Below are 26316 nucleotides of genomic sequence, written 5' to 3'. Positions count from 1 at the left end.
CAAAGACAGCAAGACAAGGTGAGATGTGTATGTATTCTGGGCTAAGGAGAAGGAGGTAGGAGTCTGAAGTTTCAATGGGAAGTAAGGTAACTCACAGGAAGATAAAAAGAGTTAATGTTTGGTAAACAAATGTTTACTGGGCCATCAAAAGATCATGGGACACAGGACTTTGACCAAATGGGCTTTGCTAGGTTCTACCACTGTCTGCCACTCCTAATACTTTATATAGTTTTCTATGGTGAGAGCATCTTCCTGGACAGGCCTCCTATCTTAAAGTCTTTTAGTCGGTAAGGGGTAAGTTCAAGGTTCTTCCTGAGACACCAAGATCTGCAGCAGAGAAAAGATTTATTCTTGAGGCAGCCAAGTGGAGAGACAGGAGAACAAATCTCAAATCCACCTCCTCAAAGGTGAGGAGCTCAGGTTATTTATGGGGTAAGAAAGCAGGGTGGTCTGAAGCATGGGGAATGTGGGAAAAGGTGAATGGAAATAAGAAAAAAAAGGTGAGATAATCATCATTCTGCACACTGCAACTAAACTACAGGCTTCTTCGTAGGATGCATATTCAGAAAACGGCTGCATGCATGTCCTCAGGGTGGAGTTTTAGACCCTCTGATGTTGAAAGGTCACCAAGAGGACACTCATGCATGCCCAGTTGGAGGGCCAGAGGTCTTAACTGGCTCAAGCTCCAACTGAACAGAGCTAACTCCAAATTCCTGAAAAACAGTTAAGGCAAACATCTTATCATCTAGGCTACATGACTCTTGGAGAACATGAAAGTTTTTGTAAAAACTATTAAAGCAAGCTTGATCAGGGAAGGCAGGTTACAAGTTTAATGGATCTAACTGATGACTAACCTTGGTAATTTTCAACTCAAAATAATCTGCATGCCAGAGTGGCACATCTTGGGGTGGTCTGCTCTCTGCCCCATCACTGTGATGGACAAAATATCAAAATTTTAAATAAAGAAGTGCCATGCCAAGTCAGATTGGAGACTGAAGGAAAAGGAAAAATTAGTAATACTGATTCTGTCTTTAGTCAAAATTTTGATACTTTGTTCTCTGAGCTGCGTTGTTCTCTCTCCTTCAGCCCAAAGCCAGGTGGGTCTTTAGGCAAGAGTGTGAGTCCCCCATTATTCTAAGTGGAAAAAAATACTAATTTACAGTATTCCCTAAACTGAGATGACAACCTCTCTGGGTGTTTGCCTGACTCCACTGGAGAAAATGTGTCATTGAGATTCCACTAGCATTTTGCACCCGCCTAAACCTCCCAACAACAAGTGAGTCTTCTAAGACTCCCCTCTCTCCCCACACATCCCCAGCCTACAAGCCCTTGCTAGGGACCAGTTACTTTTGTGTAAATTTTGTCCCATGGGCCCTCATATGACTCCTGTGGGACCAGCTTGTCTGGGGTATGTATGTCCAGTTTACAGATGTTGAAACTGAAACCAAGACAAACTAGGAAACTTGCCGGAAGTTTCACACTTCAGTATACAACCAAAGCTAGAACAAAAGCAGTGTCCTCTCCACCAGCCATTGTCTACTGCAGAGGAAGATGGGGCTCAAAGCTTGAGAGGGGTGGTCCCCCCCCTTCCCAACTGTAGGTGGAGGAAAAGACATAGCTTTTGAGACCGTCAGGACTGGGGTTGAGAGCCCTTACTAGCAGAGTAACCCTCACCAAAACTTGGGTTTCATGAGCTTCTAGTTTCTTATCTCTAAAACCCTTATAGGGCTTGCAATGTGAGGATTATATGAAACAAGTGCTTGGCCTGTAGTTGGAGATTCACATATGGTACATGATGCTTAGGGAAGAAGACAGTACATAAAAAATGGTTAACTTCCCAAAAGTCAACTCAGAATAAGGTAACAGAAGCATTAAAGTGGAGACTCAGCCCTTAAAAGAGAAGTATCTATTGTAGGGGAGAAAAAATTTCCCTTTTTTACCATCTAAGTTCGTTGGCTGGTATAATAATTAGATTGATGGAAGACAGAGTAACAGGAGAAAAACAAATTCAATTTTATACATACAAGGGACCCATAAGAATATGAGACTCAAAGGCAGTCAGACAACTAAAACCTATATACCATCCTGAGCTAATGAAAGAAATGGGGGTCTGGGACTTCAGAGGGGTAGAAGACAACTCACAGGAAGATGAGAAGAGCAAATGTTTGGTTAACAGATGTTTGCCCTGCCATGCAGATAAGTGACTCATGAAAAAGTTGTCTCTGGTAGTAGCTCTCTTTCTGGCACAGACCCCATTTCTAAATACTTTTAGTCAGTTTAAGGGATGGTAAAAAGCTTTTTCTGAGTTGGTTCCGTCTTGATTGCCTTCAGCTCAAAATAATCTACCTGCCAAAGTGGCACATTTTGGGGTGGAATATTCTCTTGTTAATCTTTGATTAAGGGGAAGGTCTCAGTCATAGAACCTAGAAAGGTAGAGGGTGGAAGATTGTTTTTCCTCCCCTACAACATCACAAGTGAAAAAAGTAGAATGTAAATTTTAATATGCTGTATAATTAAAGCTGCTTTTTAAAAACGCCTATGCAAAAAATTGTCGTGAAAAAATTAATCAATAGTTGATCTAAGGAAGAAATGGAAAATTTTCTTTGAGCCAACCTGAGGATTATTACCTGGGAGACAGTCTTTCAGAAAGTTCTGAGGACTGTTCAGCCCCTTAGAGGCCAAAGCACAGTTATATATGGTTTTCAGACAAACGGGCTATAGTCAAATGATGGATTATTGACAGTTTACACAATCCAGCTCTATGCGTACAAAGCAAGTAGTGAGTCATGGGTCACGACCCCTTACAAGATTAAGAAGGAAGGTTATCTCCTAAGGAGTTATGACCCTTTATGAGATTAAAAAGGAATGTTACCTCCTAAGGAGGTCTGGTTATTGTAGATGCACAATACACAGTAACGGGGAGGAAGGAGGCCAAAATGGCAAAGAAAAATTTTATGTTTAAATTTTTCTTCTGTCTTGCCATAAAATATGAATTTATTTCATCAGAAGAGAAAAACATCAAAGTATTAACACTGGTTTTTTGGGGGGTGGGTGATAGGTGGCATGGTTTTCTTCTACTTGTCTTCATTTGTCAAATGTTCTTTAATGAGAAAGCACATATTACATAATGGAGTGGAAGAATTTTGTTTCATTTATTTATTTATTTATTTTTGGCTGTGTTGGGTCTTTGTTGCTGCACACGGGTTTTCTTTAGTCGCGGCGAGCCGGTGCTACTCGTCATTGTGGTGTGCGGGCTTCTCTTTGCGGTGGCTTCTCTTGTTGTGGAGCACAGGCTCTAGGGTGTACGGGCTTCAGTAGTTGTGGCACACGGGCTCAGTAGTTGTGACTCGCGGGCTCTAGAGAGCAGGCTCAATAGTTGTGGTGCACAGGCTCAGTTGTTCCACGGCTTGTGGAATCTTCCAGGACCAGGGCTCGGACCTGTGTCCCCTGCATTGGCAGGCAGATTCTTAACAACTGCACCACCAGGAAAGTCCAAGAGTGAAAGAAATTTTTAAAAACATTCCATGAAGAAAAACAAAGGTGTTGCCCACTATGAGGGGCAAGGGAAAGTCTGAGACCCACATGCTGGGGGTGAGGTGGAGGAGGTTGGAAAGTGCCTCCTCTGACTGAGGATGGGTGGGGAGAGGTGCGGAAGCCCCTCCACGATGATCAGAGGAAAATGTTACAGAGAGGCCGGCTTGAGGTTGGAGGAGCTTCAAAAGGGGTGAAGATTAAGAGGGGGAGAATTGTAACTGCCAGCTTTCAAATGCATCCGTTCCCCCACCCCCTCTCTCCTCTGAGCCAGTTTAGATGGTAAAACAGTTAGAATTACTCTCCCCCTTCCTCTTTTTTTTTCCCACCAGTGATGAAGTTGGGCCCAGGGATACGAATAGATCTGGAGTCTGGACACTCAAGTTCTTTCCCAAGGCCAGATGCAGAAGGAGACCTCACCTCAGTAGCTCACCCAGCAGGCAAAGGAAACCACCAGCTGGTTAGGTGAAAAGTCACACTTCACGTCAAGGTCCAACACTTGCAGCCCCCAGTGCTGTGTGGTTTGGGGCCTGTGAGCTGTAAATACCGGGTTCTCAAATACAGAAATACAGAAAAGCAGTCTACCATTTTAGGCAGGTATTCATTTGTTCATGCATGCCTTCATTATTTACTCATTCAGCAGGGCTTAATGAGCACCACTCAGTGCCAGGCACTGTGCTGAACACAGAATATAGCAGTTAGCCCAAAACAAAGTTCTCTGCCATCATGGTACTTAACATTCTAATGAAAGAGGCTGTGATATTGTGATATAATAAAAAATATATGTTGGTCTTAAACTTTCTTTGCACAGAGTGCCAAAAACCCTTGAAATCTTCAAAGCGAAGTGATTTTTTTGTGTAATGAGATGACTGACGGCAAGAGGTTCCTGAATAGCCTCAGGCTGTTGGCTGGTTGCCAGGGAAACGAAGCATGTGATTAGAGGGTTGGAATTTCAGCCCCATCTTCCCCCGACTCCTCTACTCGCCCACCTCCAATCTCCAGGGATGGGAGAGGGGCTGGAGATAGAGTTCTGTCACCAGTGTTCAATGATTTAATCAATCATGCCTACATAATGAAGCCTCCAAAAAAAATCCCCAGCCAAGGGGGTAGAGAGCTTCCAGGTTGGTGAACACATGGAGGTTCTGGGAGAGTGGTGAGCCTGGAGAGGACATGGAAGCTTCACACTCCTTCCCACATAACTTTGCTCTGTTCATCTCTTCAATTACTTTGTTCCCGAAATGTATCTTTTATAATAAACCAGTGATGAAATAAAAATTCACATTTTAAGGTAAGACAAGAAAAAATTAAACATAAAACTTTTTCTCTGCCTTTTGGCCTCCTCCCACCCCCACCCCTAGTGTGTATTGTGCAGCGGCATTATGTGTTATATGTTAACCAGACCTCACCAATGGCAGAAATATCTACTCAACCATAAAGATCAATTTTTGTCCTTCTGGCACCAGCCATGTCACTCCTTAGAAGATAACATTATCTGGCCCCTACCCTAAAATACCTTCAGAGTCAACCATAATTTTCACCAGGCAACTTTTAAGAACCTTGTGGCTTTTTGTCTTTATAAGTCCCTGACTCTTTCTCTTCCCTGGAACACTCTTACACTCTCTTGGGGTTAACCAAATCTATGTCTCCTGAACTGCAATTCTTAAGACCCTAAATAAACTCTTTGTTTTTTCTTTTCTTTTTTTGGCTGTGCTGCGTGGCATGCCCCGCAGTGGAAATGTAGTCTTAACGACTGGACCACCAGGGAAGTCCCTTAAACTCTTTTCTTATTTGCAGGCTCCTGCATTATTTTTTGGTTGATACTAGGCAGAACAAAAACCAAGGGGTAAACTGGCTTAGAGCACCAGGGAACAAAAATAAAGGATTCTTAATTAAAAAATGAGAAAGGAAAGGAAAAGTCCATGTTCCCAAAGGTGGTTAATCACTAATCTGAATTACTTTTGCCACCCTGAAAACTGGGATGAGAGAAAGAGAGAGAGAGAACAGCTCTGAGTATTATATATCTCCTCTTGATCTTATAACCACGAGCAAGGAGCTTAGCTTCTCTGAATCTCAGTTTCCTTATCTAGAAAATATAGATAATAGTTTCTACCTCATAGGTGTGTAGTGAGATTAAAGGTTAAAGGTAATCATACATGAAAATGGTTTAGCAGAGCATTTATTACACAATAATCATTCAACAAAAGTTACCTAGTATTAAGTAGGTCACTGCCTGATCATGCACATTCCATTTGGAACTGAACCTCTACCTTTAAGTATAAAGAATAATTGAAGACCTGGGAATAGCTGTTAATCAAATAATTAAAATATTGAAGCATGTCATAAGAGGTGGCAGACCAGTGCTCACAGATCAAGTGATGTACCTAACACTCTCCAGCAAACCCCTTGCTGTTTTCTGCATTACTTGTTTTCTGGTCAAGTGCCTACTGGTCAAGCAGTGTTTTGAGGCCCTGTTCATCCCACACCCTCCATTCCTCACACCTTCCATATCACTGTGGCAGCCACAGGGCTCTGGAAGTCCCCACCAGAACGTCAGCTTCATAAGGGTGCGGAATTCTTGTCTGAAGACTTCTCTGTTCTGTCCCCAGAGCCTAGATCAAAGCCAAACTTCTCCTATTTAAACCTTACACACAGAATTATGGAGCTGGAAGAGACTGTAAGGATCACTCAATGAGAACTCTGCATTTCACAGATGACAAACAAAAACAGAGAGAAAACGAGGAACCCTGGTCTGAAGTTCTGGGTGCAAGACCTCTGCATGCAGCACCCTCTGAGCAAGTGAAACTGGACTAAGCACAAAGGAAAAGAAAAAACCTGTTCTTCAAGTGACAATTCCACTTATCAAAGTAGAACTCAGTGTGGGTGAATCTAAATTTTTCACACATACAGCAATTGGTGAACCTGAGAGTACAGATTCGTATAATTCCTCAAGGAGAGAAGATAATTTCAACACAGAGGGTAGTGGTGCAGAAGGAAGGTATTAGGTCATGATTAGCCATCTACATTGCAAATATAGAAGATGCACAGATATATCTTGTCGAGCAACAGATACCAAAGTACAGATACAGGAAGCTACTGTTGTTTTGGAAATTTACCAAAAACTCACTTTCAGAGAGGTGGTATCTCCTCAAAAGTTCAAACAGAAGAGAATGCCAAAGTGGTGTGCCAAGTTAGCAGTTCACATGCACCTGTTGTCAGCTGGTTGTATCATTACAAAGAAGTCACTGCTACTCCCAACATATCCCAGGATGAAATGATGTGAAACTGGAATTCCATCATGGTACTCTTTTCCTTGGTCCTGAAGCTTTGAACAACTTTTCTAACTGCTCTGTGCCTAATTCAGATTCTTCATCTGTAAACAATAAGTTACTATATGCATTAAAAAAAAAAAAAGGACATTGGTTCAAGATGGCAGAGTAGAAGGACGTGCACTCACTTCCTCTTGTGAGAGCACTGTAATCACAACTAACTGCTGAACAATCATCAACAAGAAGACACTGGCACTCACCAAAAAAGATACCCCACATCCAAAAACAAAGGAGAAACCACAGTGAGGTGGTAGGAGGGGCGTAATCACAATAAAATCAAATCCCATAATGGCTGGGTGGGTGACTCACAAACTAGAGATCACTTATACCACAGAATTCCACCCACTGGAGTGAAGGTTCTGAGCCCCACATCAGGCTTCCCCTGGGGGTCTGGAAACGGGAGGAAGAATTCCTAGAGAATCAGACTTTAAAGGATAGTGGGACATGATTGCAGGACTTTGACAGGACAGGAGGAAACAGAGACTCCACTGTTGGAGGGCACACACAAAGTAGTGTCTGCATTGGGACTCAGGGAGAGGAGCAGTGACCTCATAGGAGACTGAACCAGACCTACCTGCTAGTGTTGGAGGGTGTCTTGCAGAGGTTGGGGGTGGCTGTGGCTCACCGTGGGGACAAGGACACTGGCCACAGAACTTCTGGAAAGTACTCCTTGGCATGAGACCTCCCAGAGTCTGCCATTAGCCCCACCAAAGAGCCAAGGTAGGCTCTATTGTTGGGTCACCTCAGGCCAAACAACCAACAGGGAGGTAACCTAGCCCCACCCATCAGCACAAAAGTGGATTAAAGTTTTACTGAGCTCTGCCCACCAGAGCAACAGCCAGCTCTACCCACCACCAGTCCCTCCCATCAGGAAGCTTTCTCAAACCTCTTAGATAGCCTCATTGACCAGAGGACAGACAGCAGAATCAAGAAGAACTACAATTCTGCAGCCTGTGGAAGGAAAACCACATTCACAGAAAGACAGACAAAATGAAAAGGCAGAGGACTTTGTACCAGATGAAGGAACAAGATAAAACCCCAGAAAAACAACTAAACGAAGTGGAGGTAGGCAAACTTCCAGAAAAAGAATTCAGAATAATGATAGTGAAGATGATCCAGAACCTTGGAAAAAGGCTGGAGGCAAAGATCAAAAAGATGCAAGAAATGTTTAACAAACACCTAGAAGAATTAAAGAACAAACAGCTAGAAGAATTAAAGAACAAACAAACGGGGCTTCCCTGGTGGTGCAGTGGTTGAGAGTCTGCCTGCCAATGTAGGGGACAGAGGTTCATGCCCCCGTCCAGGAAGATCTCACATGCCACGGAGCAGCTGGGCCCATGAGCCATGGCCACTGAGCCTGCACGTCCAGAGCCTGTACTCTGCAACAGGAGAGGCCACAGCAGTGAGAGGCCCATGTACCACAAAAAAGAAAAAGAACAAACAAACGGAGATGAACAATACAATAACTGAAATGAAAAATACACTAGAAAGAATCAATAGCAAAATAACTGAGGCAGAAGAACAGATAAGTGACCTGGAAGACAGAAAGGTAGAATTCACTGCCATGGAAAAGAATAAAGAAAAAAGAGTGAAAAGAAATGAAGACAGCCTAAGAGACCTCTGGGACAACATTAAACACAAAAACATTCACATTATAGGGGTCCCAGAAGGAGAAGAGAGAGAGAAAGGACCCAAGAAAATAGTTGAAGAGATTATAGTCGAAAACTTCCCTAACATGGGAAAGGAAATAGCCACCCAAGACCAGGAAGCACAGAGAGTCCCAGGCAGGAAAAACCCATGGAGAAACACCCCTAGACACATAGTAATCAAATTGACAAAAATTAAAGACAAAGAAAAATTATTGAAAGCAACAAGGGAAAAATGACAAATAACATACAAGGGAACTCCCATAAGGTTAACAGCTGATTTCTCAGCAGAAATTCTACAAGCCAGAAGGGAGTGGCACAATATATTAAAAGTGATGAAAGGGAAGAACCTACAACCAAGATTACTCTACCCAGCAAGGATCTCATTCAGATTCAATGGAGAAATCAAAAGCTTTACAGACAAGCAACAGCTGAGAGAATTCAGCACCACCAAACCAGCTCTACAACAAATGCTAAAGGAACTTCTCTAAGTGGGAAACACAAGAGAAGAAAAGGACCTAAACAAGAAACCCATAACAATTAAGAAAATGGTAATACATACATATCGATAATTACCTTAAACGTAAATGGATTAAATGCTCCAACCAAAAGATACAGGCTGGCTGAATGGATACAGAAACAAGACCCATATATACGCTGTCTACAAGAGACCCAATTCAGACCTAGGGACACATACAGACTGAAAGTGAGGGGATGGAAAAAGATATTCCATGAAAATGAATATCAAAAGAAAGCTGGAGTAGCAGTACTAATATCAGATAAAATAGACTTTAAAATAAAGAATATTACAAGAGACAAGGAAGGACACTACATAATGATCAAGGGATCAATCCAAGAAGAAGCTATAACATTATAAATATATATGCACCCAACATAGGAGCACCTCAATACATAAGGCCACTGCTAACAGCTATAAAAAAGGAAATTGACAGTAACACAGTAATAGTGGTGGACTTCAACACCTCAATTACACCAATGGACAGATCATCCAGACAGAAAATTAATAAGGAAATACAAGCTTTAAATGACACAATAGACCAGATAGATTTAATTGATATTTATAGGACAGTCCATACAAAAGCATGAGATTACACTTTCTTCTCAAGTACACACAGAACATTCTCCAGGATAGATCACATCTTGGGTCACAAATCAAGCCTCAGTAAATTTAAGAAAATTGAAATTATGTCAAGCATCTTTTCCGACCACAAGGTTATGAGATTAGAAATCAATTACAGGGAAAAAAACCTGTGAAAAACACAGAACACATGGAGGCTAAACAATGCATTACTAAATAACCAAGAGATTATTGAAGAAATCAAAGAGGAAATCAAAAAATACCTAGAGACAAATGACAATGAAAACAGGACAATCCAAAACCTATAGGATGCAGCAAAAGCAGTTCTAAGAGGGAAGTTTATAGCAATATAAGCCTACCTCAAGAAACAAGAAAAATCTCAAATAAACAATCTAACTTTACACCTAAAGGAACAAGAGAAAGAAGAACAAACAAAACACAACGTTAGTAGAAGGAGAGAAATCATAAAGATCAGAACAGAAATAAATGAAATAGAAACAAAGAAAACAATAGCAAAGATTTGTAAAACTAAAAGATGGTTCTTTGAGAAGATAAAGAAAATTGATAAACCTTTAGTCATACTCATCAGAAAAAGAGGGAGAGGACTCAAATCAATAAATTTAGAAATGAAAAAGGAGAAGTTACAACGGACACCACAGAAATACAAAGCATCATAAGAGACTACTAAAGCAACTCTATGCCAATAAAATGGAAACCTGGAAGAAATGGACAAATTCTTAGAAAGGTATAACCTCCCGAGACTGAACCAGGAAGAAATAGAAAATATGAACAGACCAATCATGAGTAATGAAATTGAAACTGTGATTAAAAACCTTCCAACAAATAAAAGTCCAGGACCAGAAGGCTTCACAGGTGAATTCTATCAAACATTTAGAGAAGAGCTAACACCCATCCTTCTCAAACTCTTACAAAAAAATACAGAGGAAGGAACACTCCCAAACTCCTTCTATGAGGCCACCACCACGCTGATACCAAAACCAGACAAAGATACTACAAAAAAAGAAAATTACAGACCATTATCACTGATGAATATAGATGCAAAAATCCTCAACAAAATACTAGCAAACAGGATCCAACAACACATTAAAAGGGTCATACACCATGATCAAGTGGGATTTATCCCAGAGATGCAAGGATGCTTCAATATATGCAAATCAATCAATGTGATACACCATATTAACAAACAAGAATAAAAACCATATGATCATCTCAATAGATGCAGAAAAACTTTTGACAAAATTCAACACCAATTTATGTTAAAAACTCTCCAGAAAGTGGGCATAGAGGGAACCTATCTCAACTTAATAAAGGCCATATATGACAAACTCACAGCAAACATCATTCTCAATGTGAAAAACTGAAAGTGTTTCGTCTAAGATTAGGGACAAGACAAGGATGTCCACTCTCACTACTATTATTCAACATAGTTTTGGAAGTCCTAGCCATGGCAATGAGAGAAGAAAAAGAAATAAAAGGAATACAAATTGGAAAAGAAGAAGTAAAACTATCACTGTTTGCAGATGACATGATACTATACATAGAGAACCCTTAAGATGCCACCAGAAAATTACTAGAGATAATCAATGAATTTGGTAAAGTAGCAGGATACAAAATTAATGAACAGAAATCTCTTGCATTCCTATACACTAACAATGAAAGATCAGAAAGAGAAATTAAGGAAACAATCCCATTCACCATTGCAACAAAAACAGTAAAATACCTAGGAATAAACCTACCTAAGGAGGTAAAAGGCCTGTATTCAGAAAACTATAAGATACTGATGAAAGAAATCAGATGACACAAACAGATGCAGAGATATACCATGTTCTTGGATTGGAAGAATCAATATTGTGAAAATGACTATACTACCCAAAGCAATCTACAGATTCAATGCAATCCTTATCAAATTACCAATGGCATTTTTCACAAAATTAGAATTAGAACAAAAAAATCTTTAAATTTTTATGGAAACACAAAAGAACCCGAATAGGCAAAACAATCTTCAGAAAGAAAAATGGAGCTGGAGGAATCAGGCTCCTTGACTTGAGACTGTACTACAAAGCTACAGTAATCAAGACAGTATGGTACTGGCACAAAAACAGAAATATAGATCAATGGAACAGGATAGAAATCCCAGAGATAAACCCATGTACCTATGGTCAACTAATCTATGACAAAGGATGCAAGGATATACAATGGAGAAAAGACAGTCTCTTCAATAAGTGGTGCTGGGAAAACTGGACAGCTACATGTAAAAGAATGAAATTAGAGCACTCCCAAACACCATACACAAAAATGAACTCAAAATGGATTAAAGACCTAAATGTAAGACTGGACACTGTAAAACTCTTAGAGGAAAACATAGGAAGAACTCTTTGACATAAATCACAGCAAGATCTTTTTTGATACACCTCCTAAAGTAATGGAAATAAAAACTAAAATAAACAACCAGGATCTAATGAAACAAAAGCTTTCGCAAAGCAAAGGAAACTACAAACAAGACGTAAAGGCAGCCCTCAGAAGGGGAGAAAATATTTGCAAATGAATCAATGGACAAAGGATTAATCTCTGAAATATATAAACAGCTCATGCAGCTCAATATTAAAAAAACAAAAAACCCAATCCAAAATTGGGCACAAGACCTAAATAGACATTTCTCCAAAGAAGATGTACAGATGGGCAAGAAGCACATGAAAAGTTGCTCAACGTCACTAATCATTAGAGAAATGCAAATCAAAACTACAATGAGGTATCACCTCACACCTGTTAGAATGGCTATCATTAGAAAATCTACAAACAATAAATCTACAAACAATAAATTCTTTGCCCAACACTCCTATAAAAACCCTCCGTTTTGTACAGCTCCTCAGAGCACCCTTCTATTTACTAGATGGTATGCCGATCTATTCATGAATCATTGAATAAAGACAATTAGATCTTCAAATTTACTCAGTTGGATTTTGGTTTTTTTAACACAATTGAAAAACATATGTTCTTTAGCTCTAAGGGGGAAAAAATTGTATTATTTCTTTCTTAAATTTCTTCTCTCTGTTTTCTTGACTCTCTCTTTCTGGAACTTGTATTATTCAGATGTTGGGGTTGCTGGGCTGATCCTTTAACTTACCTTTTCTTGTCTTATCTTTTCTCTTTTATTTTTATCTCTTTGCCTTTTGCTCTGCTTTCTGAGTTCCTCAACTTAATTTTCCAAAAATTCCATTGTTTTTTATTTATTTCTGTTATCATATATTTTTATTTTCTAGAGCGTTTCCTTATTTTCTGATTTTTTCAGTTTTTCTTATTTGGCATTCTATTCCTTTTTTTTTTTTTTTAGGTTTTATTTTATTTTTTTCTTCCAGTTTTGAGATATAATTGACATAAGCACTGTATAAGTTTAAGGTATACACCATAATGATTTGACTTACACACATCATGAGATGATTACCACAATAAGTTTAGGGAACATCCATCATCTCATATAGATATAAAATTCTATTTTATAGAATTTTATTTTATAGAAAAATATAAAATTTTCTATTTCTAAAGAGCTAGAAATTTTTTTCTAATTTGTAAAGAATTAGAAAAAAACTTTTTTCCTAGGGATGAAAACTCTTAGGATTTACTGTCTTAACAACTTTTACATACAACATACAGCAGTGTTAATTATATTTATCATGCTATATATTACATCCCTAGTATTTATTTATCTTATAACTGGAAATTTGTACTTTTTGACCACCAATTCATCCAATTCTCCCTCCCCCCACCTCACTGTCTCGGGTAACCACAAATCTGCTCTCTTTTTCTATAAGTTTGTTTGTTTGTTTTTGAGGTATAATTGACCTACAACACTATGTTAGTTCCTATTACACAGCATAGTGATTTGGTATTTCTTTACATTTCAAAATAATCACCAGGATAGGTCTAGTTACAATATGTCACCATTCAAAGATACATAGTTATTAACTATATTCTCCACACTGTACATAACTATTTATCTATCTGTGATTGTTTTAAGTTGTTGATCTCTTAAGTTCAAATACATTTTAACAACCCTGAATTTTTATCCCCTCCTCATGTTTACTGTTTTTGACATCATATTTTACATCTTTTTGTTTTGTGTATCCCTTAACTATTTATTGCAGATAGAGATGATTCTACTACTTTTGTCTTTTACCTTTCCTACTCACTTTATACATGGCTGATCTGCTACCTTTACTGTATATTTGCCTTTACTAATGAGATTTATCCTTTCATAAGTTTCATGTTTCTAGTTGTGGCCTTTCTTTTTCACTTAGTGAAGTCCCTTTAACATTTCTTATAAAGCTGGTGTGGTGTGAACTCTTTTAGCTTTTGCTTGTCTGTAACACTTTTGATTTCTCCATTAAAACTGATTGAAAGGGGCTTCCCTGGTGGCGCTGTGGTTGAGAGTCCGCCTGCCAATGCAGGGGACACGGGTTCGTGCCCCGGTCCGGGAGGATCCCACATGCCGCCGAGCGGCTGGGCCCGTGCGCCATGGCCGCTGGGCCTGTGCGTCCGGAGCCTGTGCTCCGCAGCGGGAGAGGCCACAACAGTGAGAGGCCCGCGTACGGCAAAAAAAACTGATTGAAAGCCTTGCTGGGTAGAGTATTCTTGGTTGTAGGTTTTTCCCTTTCATCACTTTAAATATATTGGGCCACTCCCTTTTGGCCTACAGTGTTTCTGCTGAAAAATCAGGTGATATATGGGAGTTTCCATGAATGTAATTGTTGCTTTTCCTTGCTGCTTTTTTTTTTTTTTACATCTTTATTGGAGTATAACTGCCCTACAATTGTGTGCTAGTTTCTGCTTTATAACAAAGTGAATCAGCTATACATATACATATGTTCCCATATCTCTTCCCTCTTGCGTCTCCCTCCCTCCCACCCTCCCTATCCCACCTCTCCAGGTGGTCACAAAGCACCGAGCCCATATCCCTGCACTACGCAGCTGCTCCCCACTAGCCACCCACTCCACATTTGGCAGTGTGTATATGTCCATGCCACTCTCTCGCTTTGTCACAGCTTACCCTTCCTCCTCCCCATATCCTCAAGTCTATTCTCTAGTAGGTCTCTGTCTTTGTTCCTGTCTTACCCCTAGGTTCTTCATGACATTTTTTTCCCCTTAAATTCCATATATATGTGTTAGCATAGGGTATTTGTCTTTCTCTTTCTGACTTATTTCACTCTGTATGACAGACTCTAGGCCCATCCACCTTATTACAAATAGCTCAATTTCGGGGCTTCCCTGGTGGCGCAGTGGTTGAGAGTCCGCCTGCTGATGCAGGGGACGCGGGTTCGTGCCCTGGTCCGGGAGGATCCCACATGCCGCGGAGCAGCTGGGCCCGTTAGTCATGGCCGCTGAGCCTGCGCATCCGGAGCCTGTGCTCCGCAACGGGAGAGGCCGCAACAGTGAGAGGCCTGCGTACCGCAAAAAGACAAAAACAAACAAATAGCTCAATTTCCTTTCTTTTTATGGCTGAGTAATATTCCATTGTATATATGTGCCACATCTTCTTTATCCATTCATCCGATGATGGGCACTTAGATTGCTTCCATCTCCGGGCTATTGTAAATAGAGCTGCAATGAACATTTTGGTACATGACTCTTTTTGAATTATGGTTTTCTCAGGGTATATGCCAGTAGTGGGATTGCTGGGTCATATGGTAGTTCTATTTGTAGTTTTTTAAGGAACCTCCATACTGTTCTCCATAGTGGCTGTACCAATTCACATTCCCACCAGCAGTGCAAGAGTGTTCCCTTTTCTCCACACCCTCTCCAGCATTTATTGTTTCTAGAGTTTTTGATGATGGCCATTCTGACTGGTGTGAGATGCTATCTCATTGTAGTTTTGATTTGCATTTCTCTAATGATTAATGATGTTTAGCATTCTTTCATGTGTTTGTTGGCAGTCTGTATATCTTCTTTGGAGAAATGTCTATTTAGGTCTTCTGCCCATTTTTGGATAGGGTTGTTAGTTTTTTTGTTATTGAGCTGCATGAGCTGCTTGTAAATTTTGGAGATTAATCCTTTGTCAGTTGCTTAATTTGCAAATATTTTCTCCCATTCTGAGGGTTGTTTTGGTCTTGTTTATGGTTTCCTTTGCTGTGCAAAAGATGCTACAAATAGATGGAGAGATAGACCATGTTCTCAGATTGGAAGAATCAACATTGTGAAAATGACTCTACTACCCAAAGCAATCTACAGATTCAATACAATCCCTATCAAACTACCACTGACATTTTTCACAGAACTAGAACAAAAAATTTCACAATTTGTATGGAAACACAAAAGACCCCGAATAGCAAAAGCAATCTTGAGAACGAAAAACAGAGCTGGAGGAATCAGGCTCCCTGACTTCAGACTATACTACAAAGCTACAGTAATCAAGACAGTATGGTACTGGCACAAAAACAGAAATATAGATCAATGGAACAGGATAGAAAGCCCAGAGATAAACCCACGCACATATGGTCACCTTATCTTTGATAAAGGAGGCAGGAATGTACAGTGGAGAAAGGACAGCCTCTTCAATAAGTGGTGCTGGGAAAACTGGATAGGTACATGGAAAAGTATGAGATTGGATCACTCCCTAACACCATACACAAAAATAAGCTCAAAATGGATTAAAGACCTAAATGTAAGGCCAGAAACTATCAAACTCTTAGAGGAAAATGTAGGCAGAACACTCTATGACATAAATCACAGCAAGATCCTTTTTGACCCACCTCCCAGAGAAATGGAAATAAAAGCAAAAATAAACAAATGGGACCTTGCTGCTTTTAATATTCTCTCTTTATCTTTAATTTTTGACATTTTCATTACAGTGCATCTTGGTGTATTCCTCTTTGGGTTGATTCTGTTTGGGACTTCCTGAACCTGTGTGTCTGTTTCCTTTCTCATGTTAGAGAGGTTTTCAGCTATTATGACTTCAAAAATGTTCTCTGCCCCTTGCTTTCTCACTTCTCCTTCTGAGACCCCTATAATGTGAATGTTAGTATGCTTGATATTGTCCCAGAGATCTCTTAAACTGCCCTCATTTCTTTTTATTCTTTATTCTTTTTTTTCTGTTCCTCTATACTGATTTCCCTTACTCTGTCTTCCAGATCTCTGATCCGTTCCTCTGTATCATCTAACCTATTGTTGATTCCATCTAGTGTACTTTTCATTTCAGTTATTGTATTCTTCATCTCTGTTTGGTTCTTCTTCATATTTTCTAACTCTTTGTTAAAACTTCTAACTGCTCACTCTGTTCATCTATTCTTCTCCTGAGTTCTATGATGATATTTCTTTTTTTTTTTTTAATGTTTATTTGGCTGCATCGGGTCTTAGTTGTGGTACATGGGATCTTAGTTGTGGCACATGGGATCTTTCACTGTGGTGTATCAGCTCTCCATTGCAACACGGAGGCTCCTCTCTAGTTGCGGTACACAGGCTCCAGAGCACACGGGCTCAGTAGTTGCAGTGTGTGGACCCTCTAGTTGTGGTGCGTGGGCTCCAGAGAGTGCAGGCTCAGTAGTTGTGGTGCACAGGCTTAGTTGCCCTGTAGCCTGTGGGAACTTAGTTCCCCAACCAGGAATAGAACTCATGTCCCCTGCATTGGGAGGTGGATTCTTAACCACTGCACCACCAGGGAAGTCCCTATGATAATATTTCTGATCATTACCTTGAACTCTTTATTGGGTAGATTGCCTATCTCCACTTCACTTAGTTTTTCTGGGTTTTTATCTTGTTCCTTCATTTTGAACACATTTCTCTGTCCCCTCATTTTGCCTAATTTGTTTTTATTTCTATGTATCCAATAGATTGGCTATATTTCTTGACCTTGGAGAAGTGACCTTCTGTAGGAGACATCATATGTGTCCCAGCAACACACTCCCTTCTGATCACTGGAGCTATATGCTTTAGGGATGTTCCCTATCTGGGCTGTGTGGGTCCTTCTATTGCTGTGGGCTGACTACGGTGGATGATCTGGTAGGCGTGACTGGCCCCCAGTTGATTGCCAGGTCCTGTCCTATGCAGAGGCTGCCAGCCACTGGTGGGCAGGTTTTATCATGAGGCTGCTCACTGCAGGACCCCAGGAGGTCCAGGGGCTAGTCTTGGCCCACTTAGGTAGAACTGGGTTCTGGAGTGTGTAGTTATAGAACCAGGGGTCCAAGATCTAATGTTGGCCTGCTGGTGAGTGGAGCTGGATCCTGGGGCAGCTGGCTAAGTTGTCCAAGGTCTCTTGGAGCTGGTATCAGCCTACTGGTGGGTGAAACCCGGTCCTGGGCCTAGTGCAGGCTCACTGTGGGCAGAGCTGGGTCCCAGGTCTCTGCCAGCAGGGCCCTAGGGATTCCCAGAGTTGGTGTTTCAGGCCACTGGTGGGCAGGGCTGGGGCCCAAGGGGTCCTAGAGCTGATGCCTGCCCACTGGTGGGTGAGGCTGGTCCCAGGAAGAGTGCCAGCCCACTGGTGTGAGGGGCTGGCTGGGTCTTAGGCCCTCTGGTGGAAGTGGCTATGGGCTCAGGGGGTTTTTAGGACCAGGCCTGCTGGTAGGTGGGGCTGTGTCCCTGCCCAGCTAGCTTCTTGACCTGGGGCATCCCAGTGCTGTTGCCAACAGGCTGGTGGGCTGGGCCAGGTCCCTGCACTAATAAGCTAGAGGGAGGATTCCAAAATGGCACTTGCCCGCACCAGTGCCCAGGTAGTAGAACAAGTTCCCCAAAATGGCTGCCACCTGTGTCTATGTCCCCAGGGTGAGTTCCAGTGGCCTCCTGCTTCTCTGGAGGCTCTCCAAGGTCAGCAGGTAGGTCTGATCCACCCTGGGTCCCAGAGTATGTAAGATCCTGTGTGTCCACTTTAAGAGTGGAGTCTCTAAAAGGAACCCTCCTACACCATTGGTGGGAATGTAAATTGGTGCAGCCACTATGGAAAACAATATGGAAGTTCCTCAAAACACTAAAATTAGAGTTGCCATATGATCCAGTAATCCCACTCCTGGGCATATATCCAGAAAAGATAAAATTCTAATTTGAAAAGATATATGCACCCCAATGTTCATAGCAGCACTATTTACAGTAGCCAAGACATGGAAACAACCTCATCAATAGTCTCTCTGTAAACAGTTATAATTTTGCTGTGCCTGTGGGAGGAGATGAGCTCAGGGTCTTCCTACTCCTCCATTTTCCATTCTATTCCTTTTATGTGTGGGGGGCTATAGTTGTTTTACAATGTTGTGTTAGTTTCTGCTGTACAGCAAGGTGACTCAGCTATATGTATACATATATCACCTTTTTTTGGATTTTCTTCCCATTTAGGTCACCACAGAGCACTGAGTAGAGATCCCTGTGCCATACAGCAGGTTCTCATTAGTTATCTATTTTATACATAGTAGTGTAAATATGTCAGTCCCAATCTCCCAATTCATCCCAACCCCCTTTCTCCCCTTGGTGTCCATACGTTTGTTCTCAACATCTGTGTCTCTATTTCTGCCTTGCAAGCAAGTTCATCTGTATGATTTTTCTAGAATCCATATATATGCATTAATATACGAAATTTGTTTTTCGCTTTCTGACTTACTTTGCTCTGTATGACAGTCTCTAGGTCCATCCACGTCCCTACAAATGACCCAGTTTTGTTCCTTTTTATGGCTGAGTAATATTCCATTGCATATATATACCATATCTTCTTTATCCATTAGTCAGTTGATGAGCATTTAGGTTGCTTCCATGACCTGGCTATTGTAAACAGTGCTTCAGTGAACATTGGGGTTCATGTGTCTTTTTGAATTATGGTTTTCTCAGGATATATGCCCAGTACTGGGATTGCTGAGTCATATGGTAATTCTATTTTTAGTTTATTAAGGAACCTCCATACTGTTCTCCATAGTGGCTGTATGAATTTACATTCCTACCAACAGTGCAAGAGGGTACCTTTTCTCCACACCCTCTCCAGCATTTGTTGTTTGTAGATTTTTTGATGATGGCCATTCTGACTGGTATGAGGTGATGATACCTCATTGTAGTTTTGATTTGCATTTCTCTAATAATTAGTGATCTTTTCCAGTGCCTGTGGCCAACTGTATGTTTTCTTTGGAGAAATGTCCTTTTAGGTCTTCAGCCCATTTCTTGATTGGGTTGTTTGTTTTTTTGGTATTGAGCTGTATGAGCTGTTTGTATATTTTGGAGATTAATCCCTTGTCAGTTGATTTGTTTCCAGATATTTTCTCCCATTCTGAGGGTTGTTTTTTCTTCTTGTTTATAGTTTCCTTTGCTGTGCAAAAGCTTTTAAGTTTCATTAAGTTCCATTTATTTATTTTTGTTTTTATTCTCATTATTCTAGGAGGTGGGTCAAAAAAGTCTTGCTGTGATTTATGTCAAAGAGTGTTCTGCCTATGTTTTCCTCCAAGAGTTTGATAGTGTCCAGTTTTACATTTAGGTATTTATTGCATTTTGAGTTATTTTTGTGTATGGGGTTAGGGATTGTTCTAATTTCATTCTTTTACCTGTAGCTGTCCAGTTTTCCCAGCACCACTTATTGAAGAGACTGTCTTTTCTCCATTGTATGTTATTGCCTCCTTTGTCATAGATTAGTTGACCATAGGTGTGTGGGTTTACTTCTGGGCTTTCTATCCTGTTCCATTGATCTATACTTCTGTTTTTGTGTCAGTACCATACTGTCTTGATTACTGTAGCTTTGTAGTACAGTCTCAAGTCAAGGAGCCTGATTCCTCCAGCTCCATTTTTCTTTCTGAAGATTGTTTTGCCTATTCGGGTTCTTTTGTGTTTCCATAAAAAATTTAAGATTTTTTTGTTCTAGTTCTGTGAAAAATACCATTGGTAATTTGATAGGGATTGCATTGAATCTGTAGATTGCTTTGGGTAGTATAGTCATTTTCACAATATTGATTCTTCCAATCCAAGAACATGGTATATCTCTGCATCTGTTTGTGTCTTCTGATTTCTTTCAGCAGTATCTTATAGTTTTCTGAGTATAGGTCTTTTACCTCCTCAGGTAAGTTTATTTCTAGGTATTTTACTGTTTTTGTTGCAATGGTGAATGGGATTGTTTCCTTAATTTCTCTTTCTGATCTTTCATTGTTAGTGTATAGGAATGCAAGAGATTTCTGTTCATTAATTTTGTATCCTGCAACTTTATCAAATTCATTGATTAGTAATTTTCTGGTGGCGTCTTTAGGATTTTCTATGTATAGTATCATGTCATCTGCAAAGTGTGACAGTTTTACTTCTTTTCCAATTTTGATTCATTTTATTTCTTTTCTTCTCTGATTGCTGTGGCTAGGACTGCCAAAACTATGTTGAATACTAGTGGCCAGAGTGGACATCCTTGTCTTGTTCCTGATCTTAGAAGAAATGCTTTCAGTTTTTCACCATTAAGAATGATGTTTGCTGTGGGTTTGTCATATATGGCCTATATTATTATTTATTATGTTGAGATAGGTTCCCTCTATGCCCAGTTTCTGGAGGGGTTTTATCATAAATTGTTGCTGAATTTTGTCGATAGGTTTTTCTGCATCTATTGAGATGGTCATATGGTTTTTATTGTTCAATTTGTTAATATGGTGTATCACATTGATTGATTTGCGTATACTGAAGAATCCTTGCACTCCTGGAATAAATCCCGCTTGATCATTGTGTGTGATCCTTTTAATGTGTTGTTGGATTCAGAGGCTAGTATTTTGTTGAGGATATTTACATCTATGTTCATCAGTGATATTGGCCTGTAATTTTCTTTTTTTGTGATACCTTTGTCTGGTTTTGGTATCAGGGTGATGATGGACTCGTAGAATGAGTTTGGGAGTGCTCCCCTCTCTGCAATTTTTTGGAAGAGTTTGAGAAGGAAGGGTGTTATCTCTTCTCTAAATGTTTGATAGAATTCACCTGTGAAGCCATCTTGTCCTGGACTTTTATTTGTTGGAAGATTTTTAATCACAGTTTCAATTTCATTACTCATGATTGGTCTGTTCATATTTTCTATTTCCTCCTGGTTCAGTCTTGGAAGGTTGTACCTTTCTAAGAATTTGTCCATTTCTTCCAGGTTGTCCATTTTATTGACATATAATTATGTGTAGTAGTCTCTTATGATTCTTTGTATTTCTGCACTGTCAGTGGTAACTTCTCCTTTTTCATTTCTAATTTTATTGATTTGAGTCCTCTCCCTATTTTTCTTGATGAATCTGGCTAAAAGTTTATCAATTTTTCTTATCTTCTCAAAGAACCAGCTTTTAGTTTTACTATCTTTGCTAGCATTTCCTTCATTTCTTTTTCATTTATTTCTGCTCTGATCTTTATGATTTATTTCATTCTGCTAACTTTGGGGTTTGTTTGCTCTTCTTTCTCTTATTGCTTTAGGTGTAAGGTTAGGTTGGTTATTTGAGATTTTTCTTGTTTCTTGAGGTAGGATTGTATTGCTATAAACTTCCCTCTTAGAACTGATTTTGCTGCATCTCATACGTTTTGGGTCGTTGTGTTTTCATTGTCATTTGTTTCTAGGTATTTTTTGATTTCCTCTGATTTCTTCCGTGATCTCTTGGTTATTTAGTAGCATATTGTTTAGCCTCCATGTGTTTGAATTTTTCACATTTTTTCCAGTAATTGATATCTAGTCTCACAGTGTTGCAGTCAGAAAAGATACTTGATACAATTTCAATTTTCATAAATTAACCAAGGCTTGATTTATGACCCAAGATATGACCTATCCTGGAGAATGTTTCATGAGCACTTGAGAAGAAAATGTATTCTGTTGCTTTTGGATGGAATATCCTCTAAATATCAATTAAATCTATCTGGTCTATTGTGTCAATTAAAGCTTGTGTTTCCTTATTTATTTTCTGTCTGGATGATCTGTCCATTGGTGTAAGTGGGGGCATTAAAGTTCCCCACTATTATTGTGTTACTGTTGATTTCCCCTTTTATGGGTGTTAGCATTTGCCTTATGTTTTGAGGTGCTCCTATGTTGGGTGCATCTATATTTATAACTGTTTTATCTTCTTCTTGGATTGATCCCTTGATCATTATGTAGTGTCCTTCCTTGTCTCTTATAACGGTCTTTATTTTAAAGTCTATTTTGTCTGATATAAGTATTGCTTCTTCAGCTTTTTTTTTTTTGCATGGAATATCATTTTCCAATCCCTCACATTCAGTCTGTATGTGTCCCTAGGTCTGAAGTGGACCTCTTGTAGACAGCATATATATGGGTCTTGTTTTTTTGTCCATTCAGCCAGTCTGTGTCTTTTGGTTGGAGCATTTAATCCATTTATATTTAAGGTAATTATCAATATGTATGTTCCTATTACCATTTTCTAAATTGTTTTGGGTTTGTTTTTGTAGGTCTTTTTCTTCTCTTGTGTTTCCAACTTAGGGAAGTTCCTTTAGCATTTGTTGTAGAACTGGTTTTGTGGTGCTGAATTCTCTTAGTTTTTGCTTGTCTGTAAAGCTTTTGTTTTCTCTGTCAAATCTGAATGAGAGCTGCTGGGTAGAGTAATCTTGGTTGTAGGTTTTTCCCTTTCATCAATTTAAATATATCCTGCCACTCCCCTCTGGCCTGCAGAGTTTCTGCTGAAAAAGCTGCTGATGACTTTACGGGGATTCCCTTGTATGTTATTTGTTGCTGTTTTAATATTTTTTCTTTTTATTTAATTTTTGTTAGTGTGATTAATATGTGTCTCAGCCTATTTCTCCTTGAGTTTATCCTGTATGTGACTCTCTGCGCTTCCTGGACTTGATTATTTCCTTTTCCATGCTAGGGAAGTTTTCAACTATAATCTCCTCAAATATTTTCTCAGACCCTCTCTCTCTCTCTCTTCTTCTTCTGGGACCCCTATAATTCGAATATCGGTGCATTTAATGCTGTCCCAGAGGTCTCTGAGACTGTCCCCAATTCTTTTCATTGTTTTATCTTTACTCTGCTCCATGGCAATTATTTCTACCATTCTATCTTCCAGCTCATTTATCCATTCTTCTGCCTCAGTTATTCTGCTATTGATTCCTTCTAGAGTATTTTTAATTTCAGTTATTGTGTTGTTCATCACTGTTTGTTTGTTCTTTAGTTCTTCTAGGTCCTTGTTAAACATTTTTTGTATTTTCTCCATTCTATTTCCAATATTTTGGATCATCTTTACTACCATTACTCTGAATACTTTTTCAGGTAGATTATCTATCTGCTCTTCATTTATTTGATCTTGTGGGGTTTTACCATGTTCCTTTGTCTGCAACATATTTCTCTGTCTTCTCATTTTGTTTAACTTGTTGTGTTTGGGGTCTCCTTTCTGCAGGCTGCTGGGTCGTAGTTCCTCTTTCTTCTGGTGTCTGCCTCCAGTGGGTGAGGCTGGTCTGGTGGCTTGTATAGGCTTCCTGGTGGGAGGACTGGTGTCTCTGTTCTGGTGGGTGGAGCTGGATCTTGTCCCTCTGATGGACAGGGCCACATCAGGTTGTGTGTTTTGGGGTGTCTGTGAGCTTAGTATGGCTTTCGGCATCCTGACTTCTAGTGGGTGGGATTGTGCTCCTGTCTTGCTAGTTGTTTGGTGTGGGGCATCCAGCACTGGAGCTTGCTGCCCCTTGGGTGGAGCCGGGTTTTAGTGTTGAGATGGAGACCTCTGGGAGAGCTCTCACTAATTAATATTCCCTGGGACCAGGGGTTCTCTGGTGGTCCAGCGTCCTGGACTTGGCTGTCGTACCTCAGAGGTTCAGGCCCAAAGCCTGGCCAGAGAACTAAGATCCCACAAGCCACGTGGCTTGGAAGGAAAAAAAGGAAGAAAGAAAGAAAACGAACAGACAAACAAAACCCCAAGTCAAATGGTAAAAGCAAAACCAAACAGACAAAAACACACAAAGAGACACACAGACACACAAAAACAGAAAATAAAGGGAAAGAGAGATGACTGAAAAGCAGAGAGCAACCAAACAGTAAATGAACCTGAAAACGAAAACAAACAATACAAAGGAAACTAACAAAGACAAAAAACAAATCAAAAGCAGAAAGTAAAGTAAAAAAAAGGCAAAAAAGCATAAAACAAACACAAAATGATCAAAAAAATGAAAACAAAATAAAAGAAATAAGAAAATAAAAGGAAAAAACACAAAACAAAAGTAAAGTAAAAATAGAAAATATAGTTTAAAAAAGATAAAATCAAAGCCAAACGAAGAAAAAAAACAAAAACAAGGAAAAACACAATATAACAAAAAAGTAAAGTAAAAATAGAAAAAATTAGAATATATTAAAAATAAAAGCATAAAAAATAAAAGAAAAATATGTAAAAAATAAAAGAATAAGAAAAAGGACAATGACAGAAAAAACCCAACAACAACAACAACAAAAATAATTGTAAAAATGATAACATTTTCCTGAGGCTTCAGCTGTCAGTGTCCTTGCCCCCTCAGTGAGCCACAGTGAATCCCTGCCTCTACCTGAAGTCCTCCAAAATCTCTAGGTAGTTCTCTGGACCAGCTGTAGGCGCTTTGGGGCCAGCTCAGACTCTGAACTGTCCCAACTCCTGTGTGTCCTTGCCTCCAAAGTCCACAGTTACCTACAAAGTCCACAGCCTTAATTGTGGGAACACTTGTCTATTCAGATATTCTATAGATGCAAGGTTTACCAAGCAGATTGCAGGGATTTAATCGGCTGCTCCTGAGGCTGCAGAGAGAGATTTCCCTTCCTCTTTGGTTGCACTGCCCCTGGGGCTTAGCTTTGGTTTTGGCGCCACCTCTGCTTGTGGGCCACCCTCAGGCATCTGTGCCCCGCCCAGGCAAGAAGGGTCTGAAAGCAGTGGCTGATTAGGGCTCACTTGCTCACTCAGGCCAGGGAGAGGGAGGGATACGGCAGTCACAGCTGGGATGTGTGAGGACTGCCTGTGGCGGCAGGGACCAGCAGGAAGTTGCAACAGCCTGAGGCGTGCTGTGAGCTCTCCTGGGGAATTTGGCCCCAGATTGCAGGGCCCTCGGCAGTGGTGGGCTGCACAGGCTCCTGGAAACGTGTGGGCAGTGACCTGCTCTTGCTCACAGGACCTTTGGTGGTAGGGGCAGCAGCAGACCTGCCTCTGGGGTCCAAGATAGCAGCCGCAGCTCACTCCTGCCTCTAGAGCTTGTGTAGGTTGTGCCCTGCCACCTGTGAGTGCACAGAGATAGAAGCTCCTATGGCAGGCCTGCTCCTCTCCTTGCGCACCCCCCAACAGTGGTCTCTTGCCTCTCTGGCAGGCCCAGGTTTCTTCCCAGACTCCCTCAGCTGTGGTGCATTAAGCCCCCTCAGGCTGTCTTCACACGGCCAACCTCAGACCTCCGAAGCCCGAGCCTCAGCATTCAGCCACCACCCACCCCAGCGGGCGAGCAGACAAGCGTCTCAGGCTGGGGAGTGCTGGTCAGCACTGACCCTCTGTGCAGGAGTCTCTCTGCTTTGCCCTCCACATACCTGTTGCTGTGCTCTCTTCTGAGGCTCTGAAGCTCCCCACCAATCCCCGCCAGTGAGGGCACTTCCTAGTGAGTGGAGACTTTTCCTCCTTCACAGCTCCCTCCCAAAGGTGCAGGTCATATCCCGATTCCTATGTCTCTTTCTTTTTTTTCTTTTTTCCTTTGCCCTACCTGGTTACATGGAGATTTTCTTGCCTTTTTGGAAGTCTGAGGGCTTCTGCCAGCTTTCAATGGAGGTTCTCTGGGAGTCGTTCCACATATAGATGTATTTTTGATATAT

The 26316-nt window shown here is 40.5% G+C and overlaps 1 pseudogene across 1 annotated transcript in view; it reads right to left on the bottom strand.

Moving 5' to 3' along the window:
* LOC111167023 (T-lymphocyte surface antigen Ly-9-like) overlaps window positions 1-26316 on the bottom strand; it is a 38587-nt pseudogene that overhangs the window by 4832 nt on the left and 7439 nt on the right. Inside the window, exon 5 of the transcript XR_016393460.1 lies at window positions 1-26316. This exon is cut by the window's left edge and continues 4832 nt beyond it. The product of XR_016393460.1 is annotated as a T-lymphocyte surface antigen Ly-9-like (transcript).

The sequence above is a fragment of the Delphinapterus leucas genome, chromosome 1 (assembly GCF_059928025.1).
Source record: "Delphinapterus leucas isolate spDelLeu-1000000601 "Yukka" chromosome 1, BTC_Dleu_Yukka2, whole genome shotgun sequence".
Taxonomy (NCBI): Eukaryota; Metazoa; Chordata; class Mammalia; order Artiodactyla; family Monodontidae; genus Delphinapterus; species Delphinapterus leucas.
The sequence above is the reverse complement of the archived record's forward strand: the minus strand, read 5'-3'. Positions and strand labels throughout refer to the sequence as shown.